At 41.2% G+C, this 25361-nt stretch overlaps 1 long non-coding RNA gene across 1 annotated transcript in view; it reads left to right on the top strand.

The window, feature by feature from the left end:
• Nucleotides 1-1999: 1999 nt before the first annotated feature.
• LOC117979162 (uncharacterized) overlaps nucleotides 2000-25361 on the top strand; it is an 82051-nt gene continuing 58689 nt past the window's right edge. Inside the window, exon 1 of the long non-coding RNA XR_004669847.3 lies at nucleotides 2000-2219. This is a non-coding gene — a long non-coding RNA (uncharacterized LOC117979162). The remainder of the gene's footprint in view (nucleotides 2220-25361) is intronic.

The raw sequence follows: 25361 nt of genomic DNA, 5'->3' as shown, positions 1-25361 counted from the left end.
TATTTAAATGAGATCTATATCTGTGGTGAGAATAGCTCCATTTCCCTGAAATGTTTGCAGCCACAGCATTCCATGTCCACAGGCTTGCAAATCTCTCCCAAAGCTCAGCCCACAACCTGCTCTTCAACCCACGCTGAAGCTGCGTCTGTCTCTAGAACAAATAATACTATGTCTTTCTCCAGGCCATGAAAGCCCGGTAACATTCCTACATAAAATAGCAGCAGCTAAGGGGCCTTTGTTGAATTAAACAGGAGGCAGCAAATTCAGGACTAGATAATGAACACCTACTGTATGGCAGCTACTGGGGAATACAAACATGAATAAGACGTTACCCCTTGAAGAGGCTCAGAGGGCCGGTGAACCCATGGGAGACACAGCCCAGGGTGCCCTGGGGGCTGGTAGCATGACAGACTTTTCTAGTTTTGGCTCTGAAAATTCCACATCCCAGGAAAACTACCCTAAACCTATATCCCCAGTCCCAGTTAAACTGGGGCTATTATTCATCTTCCGAGGGTCTCTGACTGTTGGAATCTGTTTCCTCATCTCGTTCCTTGCCTCTATCCCACCCCTGCAAACAGGCTTTTGAAATAAGCCAGCATTTAACTTCAGATAATAATAATGATTGATAATGAAACTAAAAACAGCAACAGCAATCTACCCTTGATGATGGTTCACCACCCCGGCTGCCTATTGGAATCACTTGGGAAGCTTTTTAAAAAGATCAGCACGCAGGTCCTATCCTAGAACAATTAAACCTGATGTTCTCCAGGTGCTTTCCATGTGCAAGCAGCAGGAGAAACACTGCCTAGGGTTTAGGATGCCGCAGGAGAAGCCGCAGGAGAAGCCGCAGGAAGGGGGCTGCCCAACCCTGGTGTATTTCCTGGGGTGTTTTCAGCTTCTGAGCCAGACCAGGGCCACTCAAGGATGGTGAGGACAGACCCGGCAGGTCCTAGCACAGATGCTAATTTGGGAAGCAGCCTCTGAGCCGCACCACAGGCACTCCACTGTGTCTGTCCTGTCTTGGGGCACAGCGGCAGAGGCATGCCCACGCAGCCGTGCTCAGCTCCTCTTCGAGAGGGACCGCTGAGTTCGGCTGTCCTCTCCAGTGGGCCCGGGAACCTACGAGAGTCCCTGCCCACCCATTTCCAGCCCCCTGGCCTTGCTTCAACAAGTCACGCCTGGGCTGTTTTCTAGGCTGCTGCTCCCTGGCGGTTCTGGGTTTCCCATTTGTCACCTCCGTGAGAGAAATTAACAGTTTTGCCAGACCCCATATAAACAGGAAGGCAAGCTGTTAACAAGAGCCTCCTGCCCTGCTGCCAAGCCCAGAGCTCACGTTTCCTTTCTCAGAGCCTGTCAATTGTAAAGAGGAGAAAAGAAAAGAATGGGCTCTCTCTGGGCACTGTATGGGTTCTCTTGCGGCCACTTGAATGCCAGTGTCGGGCTCGCTGACAGCTGGGTCTGCAGCTGGCTGGTTTTGTCTGTTTTTTGAGGGACAGTCAGGGATAGCCACTGATTAAATCAGGAACAAAACATGACTACACTTGCGGCTGTGCAGACCAATGCTGCTGAACAGCAGAGAACAATTAATTGCCATGTTGTGGAATGTGTGGATGGGGGCGGGGAGGCAGTTGGCAAATGTAAGAATGTGCAGGAAAATGTCAAGCCAATGCTCGTGTTCATTAGAAGCTGAGGGAGAGGGAGCCAGCTCAATGTGTTCCCAGGACCTACCACGGTGTCAGAGCTCTGGCCACTGCCTGCGTGCCCAGCAAGCAGCCTTCCCACTGGGGGCGGTCAGCCCACTGATGTGCTGCAAGGGGGTCATGCTTTGTCAAATAAGATAGGGAGCCCCTCAGCTCTTGGGGTGGCAGTTGTATCCATTTTCTTGAATATAGGGCACAAAAATGCCCATTTTCTATGTATGTTGTTGCAGAAAAAGGCTGGCTCCCTGCAGGTTTGCTGTGGGCTTCACTCTAAGCACTATGCAGCATCTACTGTGATGCTCTGGAAGCTTGCAGCCTGACTCTTATCCAAAAACCAGACAGGGAGGGCATTGGTGGGAGGCAGCAGTCCCTCAGCCTTCCACTACCACCAGGTAAGAAGATGGCTGCTCTTCAGTGATGCAGATTCACAACAGCTTCTGCAGAAAGACAGGAGCAGGAGGCTATGTGGATACAGGCACTCTTCAGCTTATGATGGAGCTACACCCTGATAAACCCATTGTAAGTAAAAAATATTGAAGTAAAAAATGCATCTGATACCCTGATAAACCCATTGTAAAGTTGAAAAATCCTAAGTTGCACCATCATAAATCAGGGACTATCTGTATGTATTTAAGCTAGGGAAGTGAAATGCATTCATATATTAAAAGAGATGGAAAAGAAGAAGAGCAAGAATGGTATCCAAAGGGGTCTGGAATAGCTGTGAGATGGTTTGGGGCCTGGACAAGGGGAATTTAGAAATTGTTGGATGCTTTTTGACATATCTCTATGAATGTTAAAGACTGAAATTCCTTTTTATAAAAGCTTTATTGCTTGCTGAGCTGTGTATTGGACTTCCTGCTGAGACTGAGCCCCACAAGGCCCTGGCATTTATTGGGGTTACAGAAGAATGTTATCTTTCCTATCCTGTGTCCTCCCTGGAGAGTTGAGCCCCAGATAAGGGATGGTGTGCAGGTGGTTTATTTGGAAGTTCTTTGGGAGGTGATCCTAGGGGGCAGAAGTGAGGGACTGGGGAGAGAGAGGGAAGGAGGGATAGTCAACATACGGTGTGTTATTGAGGCCATTGCTGAGCAACTGCAGCTTAATCCCTCCCAGGACCTTCTCTCACAGCCGGGAGCAGTGGCTCACGTCTGTAATCCCAGCACTTTGGGAGGCTGAGGCGGGAAGATCACCTGAGGTCGGGAGTTTGAGACCAGCCTGGCCAACATAGTGAAACCCCATCTCTACTAAAAATACAAAAATTAGCCTGGCGTAGTGGCAGGCACCTGTAATCCCAGCTACTTGAGAGGCTGAGGCAGGAGAATTGCTTGAACCCAGGAGGCGGAGGTTGCAGTGAGCTAGGATCACACCACTGTACTCCAGCCTGGGCGACAGAGCGAGACTCCGTCTCAAAACAAACAAAAAAATCTCTCAGGGTTGTCTATCTGATGGTCAACCAGAAGAGGCATTCATCTGCAGCTCCCACTGGCCCCTGTTTGAGGGTTACACTGGAGCCATTAACTCCCTCACAGTCAGAGCTGTACATATGCGAGTGCTAAGTGGGCTCCCATTAGTGTCCACAGCATTGTAGAAATCCCAAAATAGAGAAAGCAAAATACATGGGCTGGCTCTTAAGGCAAGAGGCTGTCAGGATGAGGCCAGCATAGACTGCAGTTAGAATCAGGGGTGAGGCTGAGATGGGAGGCAGAACACCAGAGGTATCTGATCTATTATCACACAGAATGTGGGCCAGGCCCCTTCCTGACTTGACCCTTGGAATGACTGAGATACAAACACAGGAAGGGTACGTGGCCTTAGGCCAAGCTGTGGCAGAGAAAACTTCAGAGCATCTCTACATTCCTTTATCTGCTGTCTCCTACCTTGAGGGGCCCCCTGACCTGCAAACTTTAAGGCACTCATGTAGTGGCAGCTCCTGGAACTCCCACTGCTTCACCGCCTTTCTGTGGGGCTCCCCTGCCCTACTGCCTGGATCCTACAGCTCCCCAGTAGTCCCACCAATTGCCATTAAACCTCCCAATCTTTACTGGGAGGATCTCTACTTACTGTTTCAAGGCAAAAAGATGATTAAACTATCTCACATGGTTGTAATTTGGGCCTAAAATAAATGACTCTAGTGGTAGCATTTCATGTAGGCAGGTCCAAGGAAGACAGATTTGTAGACAGAGTTGGGAAAAGGGTCAAAGCGCCAATGAGTCTCCCTATCCTGAGGGATGCCTTGACGGAGCCACAACATGAACTCATGTTTTCCTGAATCCATCTCAGTTCATGTGACAGGATGGAAATGCTTCCTTTCTTAGCCAGTGTTGCTTGTAACGAGTTCCCTGCAGCTCAGGGAAGGGAGCAACATGTACTGCTTTGTTGCTTCCTGTATAGAGAAGGCAGGAATGAGGAAGTTCAGAGAACACTGTCCTGAGCAGCTGCCACAGGAGACCCAGCCCAAGCTCTGCATGCAGAAAGGCACATGGCAAGAAATACCCATCCTGCACACGTGGATGTGATGGACACCCTCACTCCTTAAATTTTGAGGCAACTAGACTGAAAAGGGCTCTTGCTTGATTTAAACAATTGAACTCTTCCTTTTGGCTCAGGCATCTTGTTGCTTCTTGCACTGGCTTTGCCACTGACCTTGGGTAAGTCTGAGCCAATGCTGGATGAATAACAGAAGATGCTGGTCCCATTTATTTCATGTACTATGCTTCTGGTAGGTTGTGGTTAGTGCTGTGGTATTTTTATTTTTCTAGCTTTCTTTATTTAAAAAAAATTAAAAGATAAGTTTTAAAAATTATTATTTTGAAGTTTACCGTAACTATTAGCTCTAGTTCTATCCTAATTTATGCTTCCTTTGAAACAATTCCCAAAGGGTCTTCTTTCCCAAAAAGGAGCCCAAAAGGGAGATTGGGGGGAGTTTAGAAAACTTAGATTCTGGGCTTTTAAAAAATTGACATATAATGATTATACATATTTCTGGGGTACATAGTGATGTTTTGATACATATAATGTATAGTGATCAGGGTAATTAGCATATGCGTCATCTCAAACATGTATCATTTCTTCGTGTTGGGAACATTCGCTATTCTCCTTCTAGCTGTTTGAAACTATATATTATTGTTAACTATAGTCATTCTGCACTGGCAGAGAACACTAGAACTTAGTCCTCCTATCTAGCTGTAATTTTGTATCCTTTAACAAATCTCTGCTTATCACTGTCTTTCCCCTACCCTTCTCAGCCTCTGGTATCCTTCCTTCCACTTTTTACTTCTATGAGATCAACTTTTTCTTAGCTTCCAATATGAAGGGGGACATGCAGGGAGAGTGTTTAACTTTCTGTGCCTGGCTTATTCACTAAACATAATGTCCTCCAGTTCCATCCATGTTGCTGTGAATGACAGAATTTCATTCTTTTTTTTATAGCTAACTAGTATTCCTGATGTATATATACCACATTTTCTTTACCCATTCATCCGTTGTTGGACACCTAGGTTGATTCCATATCTTCATATCTTGGCTATTGTGAATAGTGCTGCAATAAACATGGGGGTGTGGATGTCTCTGATATACTGATTTCCTTTCCTTTGTATAAATTCCCAGTAGTGGGGCTGGGCACAGTGGCTCATGCCTGTAATCCCTGCAGTTTGGGAGGCCGAGGCCAGCAGATTGCTTGAGCCCAGGAGTTTGAGACCAGCCTGGGCAACATGGCAAAACCCCATCTCTACAAAAAATAAAAATAATTAGCCATGTGTGGTGGCACATGCCTATAATTCCAGCTACTTGGGAAGCTGAGGTAGGAGTATCGCTTGAGCACAGGCTGTTGAGGCTGTAGTGAGCTGAGGTCATGCCACTGCACTCCACCGTGAGTTAGTGACAGAGTGAGACCCTGTCTCAAAAAAAAAAAAAAAAAAAAAAGATAAATTTCCAGTAATGGGATGGGATTGCTGGATCATATGATAGTTTTATTTGTAGTTTTTTGAGGAATCTCCATACTATTCTGCATAGTAGTTTTATTAGTTTACCCACTGACAGTGTATAAGGGTTCTCTTTTCTCTGCATCTTTGCCAGCATTTGCTATTTTTTGTCTTTTTGATAATAGCCACTCTAACCGGAGTGAGATGATATCTCATTGTGGTTTTGATTTTTATTTCCCTGATGATTAGTGACGTTGAACATTTTTTTCATGTCTTTCTTTGTTGGCTATTTGTAAGTCTTCTTTTGAGAAATGTCTACTCAGATCATTTGCCCATTTTTTAATCAAAAAAAATTTTTTTTTTTCCGTTGAGATATTTGAGTTTCTTGTGTATTCTGGATATTACTTCTCCTCCATTGTGAATAGTTTGGAAATATTTTCTCCCATTCTTTAGATTGTCCTTTCAGTCTGTCGTTTTCTTTGCTGTACAGAAGCCTTTTCAACTTGATGTGATCCCATTTGTTACTTTTTACTTTGGTTATCTGTTCTTTTTGAGGTTTTACTTAAGAAATATTTGCCCAGATCAATGTTCTAAGTTGTTTCCTCTATGTTTTCTTCTAGTAGTTTTATAGTTTCAGGTTTTAGATTTAGGTCTCAGATCCACTTTTTGATTAAGGGTGAGATGTAGGGGTCTAGTTTCATTCTTCTGCATATGGATATCTGGTTTTACCAGCACCTTTTATTGAAAAGACTGTCCTTTCCCCAGTAAGTGTTCTTGGCCCCTTCGTAAAAAAAATCTACTGGCTATAGATACATGGACTCATTTCTAGGTTCTCTATTCTGTGCCATGGATCTATGTGTCTGTTTTTATGCCAATACCATTCTGTTTTGGTTACTACAGCTTTGAATATTTGCAGGACTGGTAGTATTATGCTTCCAGCTTTGTTCTTTTTGTTGAGGATTACTTTTCCCTGAGGAGGCTATTCAGGGTTTTTTGTGGCTCCATACAAATTGTAAGATTTTTTTTTTCCATTTCTGTGGAGTATGTCATTGGTATTTTGATAGGGATTGCATTGAATCTATAGGTTGCTTGGAGTAGTATGGTCATTTTAACAGTATTAATTCCAATATTCTTCTAAACCATGATCATGAGATGTCTTTTGATTTTTTATTTTTTTGTATTCTCTTTATTTCGTCAGTTTTGTAGTTTTCCCTGTAGAAGTCTTTTGCCTCCTTGGTTAACTTTATTCCCAGGTTTTGTGTTTTTTTGTTGTTGTTTTTTGTTTTGTAACTATTGTAAATGGATTGCTTTCCTGATTTCTTTTTCAGCTTGTTCATTGCATATAGAAACATTACTGATTTTTGAATATTTATTTTGTACCCTGCAACTTTACTGAATTATTTCATCAGTTCTGAGAGGTTTTTGGCAGAGTCTACAGGTTTTTCTATATGTAAGATCACGTTGTCTGCAACTGACTTCCTCCTCTCTAATTTGGATGCCCTTTATTTTTTTTTTTCTCTTGACTAATTGCTCAGCTAGGACTTCCAGTACTATGTTGAATAAGAGTGGTGAGAGTAGGCATCCTTGTCTTGTTCTAGTTCTTAGCAAAAAAACTTGCCGCTATTCCTGGTTCAATATAATGTTAGCTGTGGGTTTGTCACACATGGCCTTTATTGTGTTGAGGCACTTTCCCTCTATACATAATTTACGGAGAGTTTCTGTCATGAAGGGATGGGTCTGGTTTTATTAGTCAGAGTCTAATGAGAAAAACAGAACCCCTTAAAGGGGTGTGTGTGTGTGTGTGTGTGTGTGTGTGTGTGTAAGGGGGGAGCATTTAGCCTTCTACAATTATGGGAGCTGGTTAAAGAGTCTGTGAGGCTATCGTCTTTGTGTCTAGTGATGGAGTTTGAAGTCCTTGGAAAAGATAGTTGGCAAGTGCAGGTGAGAAAAAGGACAAGCTGGAACCTACAAGCGTAAAGTGGAACCTATGAGGAAGGATAGAAATCAGTGTCAGTTCCACCACTGCTGACTGGATGGTTTGTGTGTCCTTCAGAAAAGCTGGCATCCTCTGTCATGGAACTAAACACACATTTAGCCTGGAAGTTGGAGAAGCTGAAGAAGGACCCAGGGGAAGGTAGAACTGCTGTAGACTTGACCACTACTCCTTACCAACAAAGTGAACCAGTGGATAAAGGATAACCTTTGTGAGTGACAAAATGGCTGCTGCTTAACTTCCAAATCTCACACACGAGTTTCTCAATTGGCACAGCCTAACCAGAAACATATAGGAAAGGGAATTCTGTGAAATGTAGTTCAGCCTAGCCAAGCTGACATATTACAAAGCCACCACATGTCCTAAACAAAATAATAGTAAATTATTGTTCGGCAAAATATTAGCTACCATCATTTGAGCAGTGTTCCAGATGCCTTTATATAAGTTATTTAATCTCATCCTCATCCTGTGAGAAAAGTATTCTATCCCTGTTTGACAGGTGAGGAAATGGAGACTGGGAAGTTGTAGTGAGCATGTTGTTATGTACCATCTGGAACCCAAAACCGCTTTCCTGTGGGGAACTCATCCAGTGCAGTTTAAATTATTCAGTCTACCCTTAGTCAGAGGGATGAACATGTATCCAGGCTTGGTCAGTCAGAACATCTTATTCTGTTGGTCACAATGAATGGTCCATCGATAGGCCTTGACCCAGGCTGGGTCAAACAGAAACTTCCCTAGAGCTTTTCTACCAGGGAAGATGTGATCCTTGTCTCCTGAAAGTTGTGAGGTAAGTCTGGGGCTTCTGGTGGTCACCATTCTCAACATGTTGAGCACGCTCATCTGAAGGGTAGAAAAAAAAGATTATTTAGGCCCCTTGATGCAGCCATGCCTGAAGTTTTCTGTGCTCTTGAATCACCCAGGTTGCATAAGCCTATAAACTTTATATTTGCTGAAGCTAGATTGGGTTGGAGTTTCGTCAGTTGCTAAAAAGAGACTAATAAACAAATTGGTATCAGAAGAGGAGTATTGTAAGGGATCCCAAAATGTAGATTCCGTATGCATGGGGAGCAGACCCCTTGGGTTTTCCAAGTACATAAACCAATCAACTTTCAATTCTTCTGAAGAAAATGTAACTTGAAATCAAGAGAGTTATGTCTAATACGAAGGTTAAGTGACTTGCCCAAGGTTACCCAGCTAGTTAAGAGGAAGTACTGGAACTCAAATCCAGGGCTGTCTGATTCCAAAGTGTAGGCTCTTAACTGCTGCATCATGCCATAACCATGCTAATTTAGTCAGCACATCTGGGCTTACAGCAGGCTCTGTCTCTGGAGCTTCTCAATAAAGATGGAAAAAGCTGCTTGAAGGAAAGTTTGAGGGGAGCTTTTCTAATTCCCTTTGGAAACAAAGGAAATTGTGGGGTGAAGCAAAAGTGGCTAGATTTTGAGGTCAAGAGTGAAGGCTTTGTTTTGGGATTACAGGCTCTGTAGGAAAAGGCAAGCAAAGCAAAAACCTCTGGGATTCATGCAGCAGTCCTTCCTTATTTATGCCTGTTATTTGCATTCTCCGTATGGAGGCCTTGAACAGACAAAGCAAATAGATGATTAAGGTGAAGTTCATTCTAGTCAGTCCCCCAAATCCTAAACCCTAGATGTTAAGTTGCTACCTTATTTTTATGTATTTCCCAGGATACTTTTTTTTTTTTTTTTGAGACAAGTTCACTCTTGTCACCCAGGCTGGAATGCAATGGCAGGATCTCAGCTCACTGCAACCTCCGCCTCCTGGGTTCAAGTAATTTTCCTGCCTCAGCCTCCCGAGTAGCTCGGATTACAGGCACGTGCCACCGTGCCCGGCTAATTTTTGTATTTTTAGGAGAGACGGGGGTTTCACCATGTTGGCCAGGCTGGTCTTGATCTCCTGACCTCAGATGATCCACCTGCCTCGGCCTCCCAAAGCACTGGGATTACAGGTGTGAGCCACCACACCCGGCCTACGATACAGATTTGAAAGTGTTCCTTCCCATTCCAGCATCCAGTCACCTCACAAGGAAAGGAGAGTTTCTCTATGACTAAGTTAAAATTTCCTGCCTTAGCTCTTCAAACAAGCGGAAAACATCTGGTCTTCACTCAACAGTTATCACCATTTTAAAGCCTAAAGCCACTCTTCACCATTTTCCCTTCAAAGCTTAAGAAAGTTAATTTCACTTTTATTGCATTTTTCAAAGTTTCATTTCCCAATGATTTGGTTGGTGTCTTTCCAGACCATCTGCAGGGCCCTCTTTCTCTAGAGTAGCACCATCCATTAGAACTTTCCGCAATGGTGGGAACCTATATCTGCGCTTTCCTGTTCCAGGGGTTAGGGGATGTTCCCATTGAACAGTTGGGATGCATATGAGCCTCCTGTCATTTTTAGCATGGGCCCCTTCTCAGGGTTCCTGGGAGCAGCTCCGATTCCAGCTATGCCACACTCTGGTTGGCTGCCATGTTCCTGCTGGACCTACTGTCTTGCTGTCTTTCTCTTATCAGCCACTATCAGCCACAGGAGACTGCTGAGCATTTGAAAGGTGATGTGTGTGACCAAGGAACTGAATTTATACTTTTATTTACATTTAATTAATTTTTAAATTAAAAATGGTCACATGGAGCTAGCAGCTAACTTCCCCAATTACATGCAGTGCACCCATGTTCTGGTCTTGTTTCTAGCCTCCCAAGGATTATCCTTGCTCTTCTAAGACCTGCTGACTTTCGTTCAGTTTGTGGCCCACTAAGACCCTTTATGTTATGTAAACTCTTCATGGTTTCCAGCTTCTATTTGAGGGTTTTGATATGTTCTCATGGCTTCAAGTCTGTATTTGTCACTACTGAAATCCTGTTTTTACTCCTGTTTTCCATATTGTTTGGAATAGTTCAGCTTTGACCAAAATGGATGGTCATACTATAGAGTGAGCTGGTGGAGAATTACATAAAAATTCCTCAGACAAGCAGAATGAGATATAAATGAAGAGCAGTCATGGCTTTCCCAACTAATTCATAATTTTTTTTGTTTTTTGAGACAGGGTTTCACCTGTCACCCAGGCTGGAGAGCAATGGCATGATCTCAGCTTACTGCAACCTCCGCCCCCCAGGCTCAAGGAGTCCTCCCACCCTAGCCTCCTGAGTAGCTGGGACTACAGGTGTGTGCCACCACGCCCGGCTAATTTTTTGGGTATTTTTTGTAGAGATGGGGTTTCACCATGTTGCGCAGGCTGGTCTTGAACTCCTGGCTCAAGTGATCCTCCTGCCTTGGCCTCCCAAAGTGCTAGGATTATAGGCGTAAGCTACCACGCCCAGCTTGATTCATAATGTCTATTGCATCAGAGGATGCCACTGCTGTAAAAGTGGGGAAATGATAACATTGATTAGACTTCTACATTCCCTTATTTCTTCCCCCACTTCTTTCTCCCGAAAACCTACTTCCCTGATTGTCCTGCTTGTATATGTATTATCTTACTCTAGTCTTTGGAAATAATATCTCAAACTGGCCTTTCTAATTCTCAGAGGAGATGATAAAACTTCAACAAAAATATTCATGAAATGGAAGTAGCTCAAAAGGTCTAATAATGAGTATATTTTCCACCACGACTTTACCCTTTTATAGTCTTATTGGCCTGTGCTTTTGACCTTGCTTTATACAACAGAAGAGTGGGACGCAGCTTTTAATATAAGATACAGGTTCTAAGACCCAAGAGATCAGGAAGTATACCTTTAATTTGATTAACACAATGTATCCTTTTAGCAGTTTTACTGCTCAAACTTAGTAAAATGTGAAAACCTACTGAAAGTTGATTTTGGAGACACCAACAGAAGACAACTGGTTATTTGCTGTCATTCTTTGGCACCGCTGAATTATGCTTGTCTCATGTTCAGTGTCTGCCCCAATCAGTGAACGGTGCTCCTGAACAGCCCCAAGAATCCTAGTCCCTCCACCCTCTTGTACAGAGCCAGTGCCTGTGTCATTTCAAGAAGATTTGCACGGAATTGACCTTACAAAGTGAATGTTTAATTTTAAAAACTGTGCTTTTTTTTCCCCCATTTCCATTTTAGTAAGCAGACCAGATGCGTTGCCAAATTTACCCTCAGCTAATTGCATAGTTCAATGTCCTGAAATGTGCCCTTGTTTGCTTAAAACCTGCTGATTTGCAAAAGAAATCGTTCCAGGAATGTGGGTCAGAGTGGACGCTCCTGTGGAAGCTAAATTGACCAGGAAAGAATGGTTCAGGCCTGGATGGGGTGCTGGGTGCCTGTAAATCTGCAGGAATAGGGGACCCTCCAGGGCAGGATTTTCATTCTAATGATAAGGCTGCTGGAGGTGAGGGAGAACTGGGGCCTGAAGATGTGGACAAAAATCAGTTTGGCTCTGATCCACCTTTGGAATTCCCCTCAAGCTTTATATCTTGAGCAGGCTTTGGGTCAAGACTGAAATAGAATGTTAATGCACAGCCAGAGGAAAATAATTTTAAAATCTGGCATTTGCTCTGCCTCTGTCCCTGGAGGCCCTCTGATGAGATGTATGTGAAGTAGGAATGATCTTCCAGCAAGAATAGAGTAAGAATGAAGTTGCTCAGTTACTTTTCCCTGTTTGTGAATCTGGAACCTGACTCACAGAGGTGTTCCTGGGAATTTGGCCCTAGGGGATTTGGTAGACTCTTGGCTAGCTCCAACTCCAGCTAACAGGGAAATTAGTTTGGAGAAGCCTGGAGGAGACTGAAAATAGAGGGAATGAAAAGAGACAAAGTGGATGCTGTTCTAGTGGAAGGGACAGGATGCAAGGATCATCTGCCTACTTTGGTAACAGTGGTGGTGTTCCCATCGAATATATGGGACAGATATGAGCTTCCTGTCATTTTTAGCATGGGCCCTTACTCAGGTATCCCAGGGACAGCTCCAATCCCAGCTACATCACTCTCAGGTTGGCTGCTGTGCTCCTGCCGGACCTGCTGTCTTTCTCTTGTGGATGCGCTTTGCTGACCTACAAGGCAGACACTGGGGGGTAAAGGGGGTGATGTGGGGTCAGGGAGCTGCTCAGTGTATTTCACTCAGCTCTCAGAATCCATCTAGAACTTGTTTCAGTCCTTGGCAGTTCAATCATCTTAATAATTGTGTTACTTTCCAATGGCTATGTAACAAATTACCACAAACTTAGTGGCTTAAAACCATGCATATTTATTATCTTATAGTCCTGGAAGTCAGAAGAACAAAATGGATCTCACTGGTCTAAAATCAAGGTGTCAGCAGGGCTGTGCATCTTTCTGGAGGCTCAAGGAGAATCCATTTTCTTACCTTTTGCCACCACATTCCTTGTTTCATGGCCTGTTCCTTCTTCAAAGCCAGTCATAGCTGGTCGGGCCTTTCTCACATCACATCACTCTGACATTCACTCTTCTGCCTCCCTCTTCCTCATTTCAGTCCTCTTGTGATTGCATCGGATAATCCAAGATACTCTCCTTATTTTAAAGTCAGCTGAATGGCAAGCTCAGTTCCATCTGCAAACTAGATTCCCTTTTGCATGTAACCTATTCATAGTTTCTAGGGATTAGGATGTAGACATCTCTGGGGGATCATTATTCTGCCCACCATGATAGTAAGCCCTCACTTTTTTAAAAGCCCTTTTAAATACCTCATTTGACCCTAAAAATGCCTGTGAAACAGGCGAATGGGTGGGATTATCCCCTTTAATGGATAAAGAAGCTAAAGTATGAGTCAAAAAAATTAAAATAAAAAAATAAAACTTGCACAGGCCCCACTCCAAGTTTACTTTGTTTGTTCGAGACAAAGTCTCGCTCTGTTGCCCAGGCTGGAGTGCAGTGGTGCAATCTCGGCTCACTGCAACCTCCACCTCCCAGGTTCAAGCAATCCTCCTGGCTCAGCCTCTGAATAGCTGAGATTACAGGCTCATGCCACCATGCCCGGCTAATTTTTGTATTTTTAGTAGAGACGGAGGTTTCACCATGTTGGCCAGGCTGGTCTCGAACTCCTGACCTGAGGTGATCCGCCTGCCTTGGCCTCCCAAAGTGCTGGGATTACAGGTGTCAGCCACCATTCCTAGCCCAAGTTTACTTTGAAATAGAGGGTGGAACGGAGTTAAGCTATGGGCCGCGGTGTTCAGTCTATTTCGAGGCTATTGCTCTAGATGACAATGCCTATCAAAGAGGAGGGATGTGGGGAAAGTATGACTTTGTATGGCCAGCTGTCAGACCTGGATTCAGATTGTATGTTCACACAAACTTGATCTACCTTTGGAATTTGTCTCAAGCTTTGTCATTTCCTCTTCTTGAGTCTGTGAGTCCTTGTTTTTGCCTTCCTGGGTGGCTTTGAAAGTGATCAATATGATAATTTTAACACAGATAGCTACTGTAGATAGGTATGACCCAAATGCAAAGTTACTTATATTTATTAAAATGAATGTCATAGAAAGATGCTGAATGGAGAATAAAAACCATGGCCCTGATACTGACATTGTTGAATTTTCCATGAAGGAGGAGTAGACAATTTGTAACAAGCAAGCAATATATGGACAAACTTTTTTTTTAAATAAAGGATGAGTTTTGAAAAAAAAAAAAACTTAGAGAACCTATGATACTTAGGACAATCCTAAAAGCAACTAATAAAGAGGAATTCTGACAGCTGTTATGACTGCCATCCAAACATATAGGACCCAACTATGTGGTTCTCCCAATAAGCTTAATTCCCTCTGCAACTCGACTAGGAAGCTTAGGAATTGGATCTTGAATCTACGGAAATAAAGGAATAAAGAAACAAAAATCTCTAACCTACAAAGAGGCTGGATTTAAAAGGTTTACACTGAGCTGCTGTTTGCTAGCACTTCCTCTCTGTTTTATTCTACTTTTTTTTTTTTTTTGGAGTATAATTAAAAACTTCTCCAACCTTAGCACAGCTTCTCTGCTTAGGGGTCAGATTTTAAAAAAAAGCAAAACAAGACACACACAGGAACACCCTATTGGGGTACTTGATTGACTTTTAGTCAATAATACAGGGATGTAGGCTTTTAAGCCAGGAATTAAACTTGAAAACAATGGTGCCTTCCACGGACACCCTTACCAGGTGACTCAAGGTTGGCAGAACACATCACATATATCCCCTCAGGTATGAAAATGGTAAATGTATCCTGGAGTGGCCCAGCATCTCAGAAAGCAATTATAATAAAATATTCCTAGGATGTGTTTTCCCTGAGGATGAGTGATGACTTTGACTCTTCATCTTCTAACTCCAAAGCACTGCTGTCTCAAATAGTCAAAATGACAAGGGAAGGAATGTTTTCGTTGGAGAGTCTCAACGCTGTTTCCAGCACATTTTTCCATTTGCCTGACTGCTCTTGGCCCTGAATGGAGTCGGAGGTGGAGTTCTTTCTACTGAAATCATAAAAGTCTCTTTATTGGCATGTGTGCATTCAGATATGCTCTTGGTATTGCTCATGTTGTTAGCTGCAGCTGGGTTTGCTGTGAGTGAATTGTTTTTGTCTTTAGTTAGGATCACATGTTGACTCATGACTGCCTGTATCCTGCGATTGGAGTAGGCATTTTAGTAAGGGGCTTAATTATTCTTGTATTTTTGTTTTGTCTTTTTCACTCTTCAATCCATATGCTTATTTGGGCTTGCTTGCAAAAGGAAGAAATATTTGGTTCATTCCATTTTATGCAATAAAGGCAAGAGCTTACTGGGGGCTTGGGAACTGTTTTTATAACATAGGGGGCTGTTTTCATGACCTAGCAGACTGAAGTTTTCAAAATAAATTTGGCAAGCCTTAGGCGTTACTAAAATGTTGTGAGATAAGGAGTGCACTTGTGCCCCAATTTGAACTCTGTTAAAAAATTTTTTAAAAATCAAAAATAAAACAAAAACCTTGCATCAAAGTGTTAATATGTAAACCTGTACATTTGAGCTCCACAGTCTTTACACATATTAAATCAAGAATCAGTCAGCTGGGCGTGGTGGCTGAGGCCTGTAATCTCAGCACTTTGGGAGGTCAAGGTGGGTGGATCACTTGAGGTTAGAAGTTCAAGACTAGCCTAGCCAACACAGTGAAACCCTGTCTCTAGTAAAAATACAAAAAATTAGCTGGGTGTGGTAGTACTTGCCTGTAATCTCAGCTACTCAGGAGGCTAAGGCACAAGAATCACTTGAACCTGGGAGGCAGAGGTTGCAGTGAGCTGAGATGGTGCCACTGCACTCCAGCCTGGGTGACAGAGTGAGATTCTGTCTCAAAAGAAAGAAAAATAATCAATGAGTTCCTTATTATTTCTGTAGGACCAAAAATTGATTTCAGAAAATTAAAGTCTGATGCATGTGTGTATTATTATTATTATTATTTTGCAAGGTCTCGTTTTGTCACCCAGGCTGGAGTGCAGTGGCACAATCCTGGCTGACTGCAGCCTCAACCACCCAGGCTCAAGAGATCCTCCCACCTAAACCTCCCGAATAGCTAGAACTACCAGCATGAGCCACCATGACTGGTTAATATTTTTATTTTTTGTAGACACAGGGTCTCACTATGTTGCCAGGCTGGTCTCTAACTCCTGAAGTCAGGAGATCCTTTCACTTTGGCCTCCCAAAGTGCTGGGATTACAGGCATGAGCAACAAGTCTGATATCTTTTAAAGCCTTATTATAAATACTGAAGTATAAATATGGTAATTTCTCATATTTCGAAGCTTAAAATTTTAAAACACTTTGGATCATAGATTCAGAGGGCTGTGAAGGAGTCAAGAAGTTACAAGTTTGTGGCAATGGTTTTCTTACTTTTTAATTTTAATAAACAGGCCCCTTACTAGAGAAACAGAAAAGTATGTGGGTATCTTAACTGGTATAGAGTGAGCAGAGATTCAAATGGTGTGGTGGCTCACGCCTGTAATCCTGTCACTTTGGGAGGCCAAGATGGGCGGATCACCTGAGGCCAGGAGTTTGAGACCAGCCTGACCCACATGGTGAGACCCTGTCTCTACTAAAAATGCAAAAAAATTAGCTGGGCGCAGTGGTGTGTGCCTGTAATCCCAGCTACTAGGGAGGCTGAGGCAGGAGAATTGCTTGTACCCAGGAGGCGGAGGTTGCAGTGAGCTGAGATGGCGCCACTGCACTCCAGCCTGGGCAACAGAGCCAGACTCCGTCTCAAAAAAAAAAAAAAAAAAAAAAAAAAAAAACCTCTTCAGTGCAGGAACAGTATCTTACTCATCATAGAATCCTGTGCCTGCCACGCAATAGAACCTCAATTAGCTGGGCGTGCTGGAGTGTGCCTGTAGTCCCAGCCACTCAGGAGGCTGAGGCAGGAGGATCACTTGAGCCCGGGAGTTCTGGGGCTGTAGTGCACTATGCTAATCTGGTGTCCACACTAAGTTCGGCATCAATATGTTGACCTTCTGGGAGTGGGAGACCACCAGGTTGCCTAAGGAGAGGTGAACCAGCCCAGGTTGGAAATGGAGCAGGTCAAAAACTCCCATGCTGATCAGCAGTGGGATCACACTGCATGCACTCCAGCCCGGGCAACATAGCGAGACCCTGTCTCTATTTAAAAAACAAACAAACAAACAACAACAACAACAAAAAACCCTCAGTTAATTTGTAGAACTGAGCTGTGTAGGAAAGCTTTGGAATTAGACATGCCTCAATTTGAATCCCAGTTCTGCCAATTACCAGCTAGGTGATCTTGGTTAACTTATTAGAATACTCTGTTTTTCTCATTTTCAAAATGGGAAATGGTATTATAATTATAAAGTTAATATAATATACAAGTGTTATAATACCTTAGAGGAGTAAATAAGATAGCACATGAAAGCACGTAGCATTTCACAAGGACCTACTTCAGCAAATGACAATCTTTTAAATTACTCTACCAAAGGGTTTTCCCATTTAAAAAAATTAATCAAATATACATCTCTTTAACTTTCAGTCAGCTTTGACCAACATGAAATGACTGAGGATAATGCTCTGAGTTAGTGAAATTCCAACCAAAGGCAAAACAAACAAACAAACAAAAACTCCAAAAAACAAAAAACAGACTTTTTAGTTAGCTTGCTAAGCCTTTCTATAGGTAAACGTATTATTAGATTTTTAAAAAACAATGAGAGTAGCTTCTGGACCCCTTTTTGCCACTTTCCTTGGCCCCTAGAAGTCGGAGGGTCCAAGGCTGAGCAATGTTCCTGCTTTGGCTTCTAGATCGGACAGGTCTAAATCAACCTTAATATATCTTTGGAGCATGTGTTTAGAGAGAGGGAGCACTGCAGAGTGAAAAAGCATGATCTTTGGAACCAGACAAGGTTAGGTCTAAATTCTGTCTTCTGTTTACTTGCTGTGTGACCCCGAGCAAGTTCCTTAACTTCTCCTGAGTTTTAGTTTTAGCTTCTGTAAAATGGGAATAAGATCTGCCTTACAGAGTTGTCATGAGAATTGAATGAGATATTGATAAAGTCCCAGCACACCGCCTGGCACATTGCAGGCATCCAATTAAATGGTGGTTGTTATTTCCATGAGTTTTGGGGATCCAGCAAAATTTGAGCATTTATCTTAACATAAAAGTGGTTATTGGTTTTAAGATTAGGTTTCATTTTCATGCCACAAAGATTCAAATATGAGTAAATGTGGCATTTCTATTTTGTAGAAAGTTTATGAAAAAAAGCTGCTATGTATTAAGAACAGGAGGCAGGAGCTCTGAGTCCTAACAACTTGCTTATTCCTTCATCTGTGCATTCAGTCAACATTACTAAGTACATAAGCACTGTCATATGCAGTGGAGATATCATGAATAAGAGTGGTCCCTGTCCCCAAGATGCTCAGTGACTGTAGGACTGTGGGAGGAACAAATATTCAGAATTCCATAGAAGATGTGACAGTTGAGCCAGGCATTAAAAAATAAGTAGAGTTTCACCACATAGATAAGATTACTACTTCAGGCAGACAGAGCAGTTTGGAGGGAAAGTCTGCAGGTAAAACCCAGAATGGTGCACGGGAAGAACTGCAGCTTGAAGGAGTGGGGAGGAGCAAGATGAAGTCAGGCAGGTGGAAAGAGGCCTAATATGCCAGGCTAGGGAGTCTGGGTGTTATCCTGCAGGAAATGAGAGTCCTTCGTTTGTTTGTTTTGTTTTTGATACAGGGTCTTACTCTTGCCCAGGCTGGAGTGCAGTGGTGTGATCACAGCTCACTGTAGTCTCAACTTCCTGGGCTCAAGCAATCCTTCCACCTCAGCCTCCAGAGTGGCTGGGACTAGGGGCACAAACTATGCCTAGCTATTTTTTTCTATTTTTTGTAGAGACAGGGCACCACTATGTTGCCCAGGCTGGTCTCAAACTCCTGGGCTCAAGCAATCCTCCTGCCTTGGCCTTGCAAAGTGCTAAGATTACAGGCATGAGCCACGATGCCCAGCCTGGAAATGAGAGTCTTAACAAATTTTAAGGAGAGTAGTGTCATGATCAGATTTGGTTTTAGATTTCCTGATAAACACAATCATAGGGCTGGTATGGTAAAGTTGAGGAGACATTACTACAACAAGAAAGCGCACAGTGAGATTGCTATCCTACTTGATCTGGTCATTACATTTCTATTAATATGTGCTTATCGTCTCCTAGGACCACCCAGATGTTTTTCCTTGAAAAATAGCACAGAATTATATACTAGTGAACTTTTTGAAAAGTACATGTTGGAGAAGGGTGTGTGTGCGCATGTGTAAAATGTATTTGGATCTGGCATTTCAGCTTGTTAGGAGATTCTTTTGAAATGTGATTGTATCATCAATCAAATTAGCTCTCCCTCTCAGCTTTCTATCATTTTCAAATGTGGCAACAATGACTTATAATGCTGTTTAAATATAGATAGACCATTCATCGCCTACAGCATGAAGTTCAAACTCTTTATAATAATCTATTATTTAAAAGACTGATAACTTCTGACGCCAGTCTTTTCAGCTCATCTCAACCCCTTCTCTTCTACACACCTTATATTTTAATGACACAAAACTACTTTTGGTTCTGTTCAGGCCTTATATTTTTAAATGTCTATATCTTTACCCATGCTGTTCCATCTGTTGAAAGCCTATCCTACCCTCTAGGCAGGATTCATCACCTATTTTCATCTTTTACATAGCTGTATTACAGTCTTATCATAAGGAATTGTGGTTACCTTAAATTTGTCTCCTCTGCTAGATGGCTGGAAGGGCAAGGACTTAATCTTATTTATCTTTTTCGTCCTGGAGTGTCAAAGCATAATGGATGACATATTGTTGTAGCTAATTAAATTGTTGACTTTACAGAACAAAATCATAGCGTACTAAAAATACAGAGCGTATCTTCTGCTGCTCTGCTTTGTAAAGTACTGAACAATCAACAGTTAAATCTCCAGCCTTCTTTAGCAAGGGCTTATTGACCACTGGGAGCAATAGTTTTTAGGATAGCAAAAATTTTGACTCTTAATAAGCTCTCATTCTTTTTAGGAAAACTATTGAAGCAAAGTCCTAAAACTTCTACTTTCTCGAGTGGTCATTTTAGTATTTGTAGGTATTAATGAATCAAGCATTTAAAAATAATTTTTAAATGTGCATATAACTTTAATATCAAATATTTTTCTCTTTTAGGCTATAATATTGAGCAGTGTCTCTAATGTACTTTGAATTAGAATATAAATAACTCAAGATCAGGAACTAAAAACCTTTAAAAATGAATCAATAATACTTTTCTGCCAGCCAAATATAGTGCTATTAGAGTTCTGAAAAATTAAAGACAAAGCCATTCTTGGTTGATTATTGTTTTTAAAAGTCTACATTTTTGGCCGGACGCAGTGGCTCACACCTGTAATCCCAGCACTTTGGGAGGCCAAGGCGGGCAGATCATGAGGTCAGGAGATCGAGACCATCCTGGCTAACACAGTGAAACCCCGTCTCTACTAAACACACACACACACAAAAAGAAAAATTAACCAGGCATGGTGGCGGGCGCCTGTAGTCCCAGCTACCGGGAGGCTGAGGCAAGAGAATGGTGTGAACCTGGGGGGCAGAGCTTGCAGTGAGCCGAGATCGCGCCACTGCACTCTAGCCTGGGTGACAGAGCGAGACTCCATCTCAAAAAAAAAAAAAAAAAAAAAAGTCTACATTTTTAATGTAGCTGAGTGCTAAACATTTAGGTCTGTGGAACAATATATACATTGTGATTGTACACCTTACTAGATTAAAAAGCTCTTTTCAGACAAGAATGTTCAGCTGTGGAATATGTTTAGATAATGCATGTTGATAAGATAAATTTCCAAATGTCTTTGGCTTTTCATAGAATATATGTTCCATGCTGTCCTACGATTTGTATCTTGTTTTCAGGAGTTCCAGCCTGTCTTGACTTGGGTTAAGATGATGACACGCTGATGCCTAGCCTCACTTTCAGAAAGATATAAATCTGTCAGAATACATTTAAATGTTGAGGTTAAACTTATATTTAAACACATTTTTCTAGGACTTGAATATTTTTAAGTGCGTAAACACTGGGGAAAAAAGATTTTTAGAATGATTCTTAGAATGGCCTCATAACTATTTAGTTTTGCTTTTTGATTTAAAACCCCCAAATTAACAGTCTCTTAAAACTAGAATAAAGATATATACCCATAACAAGTTAGTGTTAATTACACTTATAAAATACAGTAGTTCAGTCTCCTGATACATCTTTTCTATGACCAAAATCTAACATATTACATGCTAACCAATTTACAAGGTAAACTCTTCTGTTTGCCGCTTTGTTTTCTGCCTCCATGCCTACTTTGCTATGCAAAAGCTCCATGTCAATTTACTTTTTGAGCCGTTTAAGACCAAACCAAATTATTCCTTCAGCACATTTTAAACAATCCCTTAAAGACCTCTTTTTCTTGGCTATGTTTCCAATCTTGGCTTATCACTATAATATTTCATGCTCCATGCTTCTGAAAAAATTCAATATTCAAGAACAAAGTAATCCAGAGCTTTACTTCATTTCAGTCTTTTTATGTCCTAGGGCTGTCCCAACTCAATGACCCAGTTTTTATTGTGTCACATCTCACTGTCTGTTGCTGACTGCGACCAGCTTGCCTAATCCTTTTCCCGTCCCTTATCAGTTTTCCCTTAATTCAAAAATCTTTTTTTTTATTCTTTCCAGTTCTCCTTTCACAGCTTTTAGATTTTTTTTCTTTCTCTTGAGACTCAGTATTCCTGTGGTAACTACTCAGAAATATCCAAAGACAAATGGGTAACTAAAGTCCACAAATCTGTCCTTGTCAAAATATTCATTGTACTATTTTTAGAATTGTGCGTGGTGAATAGTAGAAAGTGGATGTTTTAATTTGGCAATATGCCCTTAAAAATGTCCATACTCTAGGACCCAGCAATTTCACTTCCAGGAATCTGGCTTATTAATTAAAAGGAATCATCTAACATATGGAAAAAGCTATATGCATGAGATGTTCATTACAATGTTATGTATAAAAGAAAAAGGAAATAACACAAATATCTAATGATAGGAGAGAAGTTAAATAAATTATGGCCCATCTACTTGATGAAATAACACACAATCATTTAAGATGATGATTGTGTAACTATGTAGAAACATAGGTAAATACTTTTAATGTTTTCAGAAAAGCAGGGTGCACAATTATAAGTGCTTATGATCACAATTGTGTTTTTAAAAAGCTATTTGCAAAGTAAAAACATCAAAGAAACATATTTGCTAATAGTTGTTATTTTAAGATGGTGGAATTGTAGATTTTTCTTTACTCTCAAATCTTGTGATCCTATTCCTTTAGAGTTTTTAAAAACTATAATCTTAATTCAAGTAAAGAATCATTAGGTAGGTTATGTCAAATAAAACTTAGATTATTTCAGATAGAGCTCTATTTAAGTCTAATAATCTAATGGCTGGGTGTGGTGGCTCACGCCTGTAATCCCAGTACCTTAGGAGGCTGAGGCGGAATGATCACTTGAGGCTAGGAGTTCAAGACCTATGATTGTGCCACTGCACTCCAGCCTTCGTGACAGAGCAAGACCCAGTCTCTAAAAGACAACAAAAAAATAATAATCTAATAACTGTGGGTGTGGGGGAGATAAGAAAGGCAGTGAGTATTTCATTTTGTTTACTCTTATAGGTCATCTCTGAAAAGATGAATTAGAAAAAAGACCCTCCTAATATCTGTTTTAAAATACAAATTATCTTTAAAACACTATAGTAGGTTCTATTCAAGTTTATTTTATTGCCACTGACTTTATCCAGGCCAGCTTGTTCTCGCCTAACTTACTTAATCACATTCCTCCTGGTATCTCTGCCTCTGGTCCAAACCTTTCAATCCATTTTTCACATTGTCTTCAAAGAGATCTTTCTGAAACCTAATTCTGATTGTGATACTCCACTGTTTAAACGGTTCAGGGATTCAGAATAGAGTTCTGAAAAATTAAAGACAGAATATATTCAAAGCTTTAGCCAGGCTTGCTAGCACCTTCCAAGTTTCTCTGCCTTATTCTGCACCATTTCTTCTCATGTACCCTTCCCACTAGCCTCAACAAACTAGTTGTAGTAGTTGAAACAGAACTCACAGTCACTATTTTTTGTTCTTAACACTGAACTTAATACCCACTCATTCTTTAAATCTCAAGTGTCACTTTCTTTGGGAAGGCTTTCCAGATTCGTCATTCATTTAGATGTCTCTTCTCTGTAATCCTACAGGGCCCCACCACACTGCTATCACTGATTTGCTTATCTGCCTTTTCTACCAGACAGTGAACTTCTTGTTTGCATAGGCAAGTGGGATTGAGTGCGTATTCATTTAACCTGAATACCGCCTACCCCCCTCAGACAATGTGGAGCACAGTGAATGCTAAATGGTGTTGATGTAGGGTTAATGCGCTAATCCTGGGATACTAAGTGCTAGGAACAAAGAGGGAAGATGCGCTGGAAGCCAAGGGCCTGTTACCTGTCAGGTACTTAGCAGGTAGAAACTCAGTGAAACTCATTCAACACACTTCCCTCATAAAGTTACGCTTTTTTACTTTGTCTTAAGGTTGTACAAATGTTTTACCTCCCACATCATATCCCTGAGAACTAGGAGCATGTCTTGTCTATGAACCTTTGACTACTCCTTACATATACTAGTCATTCAAGTGTATGTTAAAGTAATAAGTTTCAATGTTTTAAAACAATTTTGATTTAGGTCAGACTTGGTGGCTCACGCCTGTAATCCCAGCACTTTGGGAGGCTGAGGCGGGTGGATCACTTCAGGTCAGGAATTCAAAACCAGCCTGGCCAACATGGTGAAACCCTGCCTCTACTAAAAATACAAAAAAATTAGCCAGGAATGGTGGCAGGTGCCTGTAATCCCCGCTACTCTGGAGGCTGAGGCAGGAGGATCACTTGAACCCAGGAGGCAGAGGCTGCAGTGAGCCGAGATCACGCCACTGCACTCCAGCCTGGGCAACAGAGCAAAACTCCGTCTCAAGAAAAAAGAAAAAAAAAACAGAAATAAATAAAAATAAAATAATTTTGATTTATACAAAAAATATGTAAAGGACAAAATGTTTGTGAAGTTCAACATTTTAATTAAAAAATTTTCAGTACAGTGTTGTAAATCCTTAGAAGGATATAATATAAATTAAGGATGGATAAATATATTCAAATAAAATGAAAGACTGCCTAACCCCCAAATGTGCTGACATGTTAATATCTCCTCTACCTTGATTTTCATATACTTATATAGGGAACCAGGTATATTCCAATAGAAAATATTGGTTCAGCCTAACACAAAAAACCATGGTTTTATTGTTCAGATGAAAAACAAACAAATGACTTGGTCATGGTCTCAATTTACTATCTTTTTTCCCCCACTGTTACTATATCTGCATTTTAAGCAATATGTTTATTACAGCAAAATTACTTGAAATTTTTGATAAATCAATTTTCTCAAACTTTTTACAGTTTAAAAATTTTTTTATGATTATGACTGACATTTTGTTATTAATCTCTTAATTTTAAAGTTTAAATGTACCAGAAGTTCTGCTATTTAAAATAAAACTCTGGAAACAATCTTGAAATAGAAAAGTCTCCATCATCCCCTAATTTATCTGCTTTGTAGATTTAATTTTATTTTATATTTTCTTATAGAATCACCTACCTAGTCCTATCTGGTAAACAAATGCAAACAAATATGTTTTAGACAACTATTCAACAGAATTCTATTTTAAATTCCAAATTATTAAGAGTAAAACTGGTGACTACTTTGGCATGAGAAAGATTAATCAGCCACTGCATGGAGGGAGAAATATTTGGCTGAACTTTATATATAATCATAAAGAGCAGAAATAATAAAATTAGCATAGTTTGGTCAGGAAGAATCAAGAATGAGTGGGAAGTAAAGACATTTTTTGAAGTTCAGCCAAACAACAATGAATAAGGCAAAACCTGGGAATCCTAAGATAAGCATGAATTGTAGAAAAAGAAAATTGAAAAGAGCAGTTTTTAATGCAGCTACAACTGTCCCTCAGTAAAATACATTATGAAGGCCCATTTCCCTATAGAAAAAAAGAAAACCTGTAATGAACATATCATATCCTTTAAGACAGTCCAACAGTCACTTAAATATAATGTTCAGATACACCCAAGCAACTTTGTTCTTAACCAATTCTCCTGAAATAGATTTCTCCTATTAGCAAGGGAGCATGCTCATTTAGGATCATGAGTATAGTCCCTTTGGCCATCTTAGCTCTCATATGTATTAAG

The sequence above is a fragment of the Pan paniscus genome, chromosome 12 (assembly GCF_029289425.2).
Source record: "Pan paniscus chromosome 12, NHGRI_mPanPan1-v2.0_pri, whole genome shotgun sequence".
Classification (NCBI taxonomy): Eukaryota; Metazoa; Chordata; class Mammalia; order Primates; family Hominidae; genus Pan; species Pan paniscus.
Note: the sequence above shows the minus strand (reverse complement) of the source record. Positions and strands in the feature narration are given on the sequence as shown.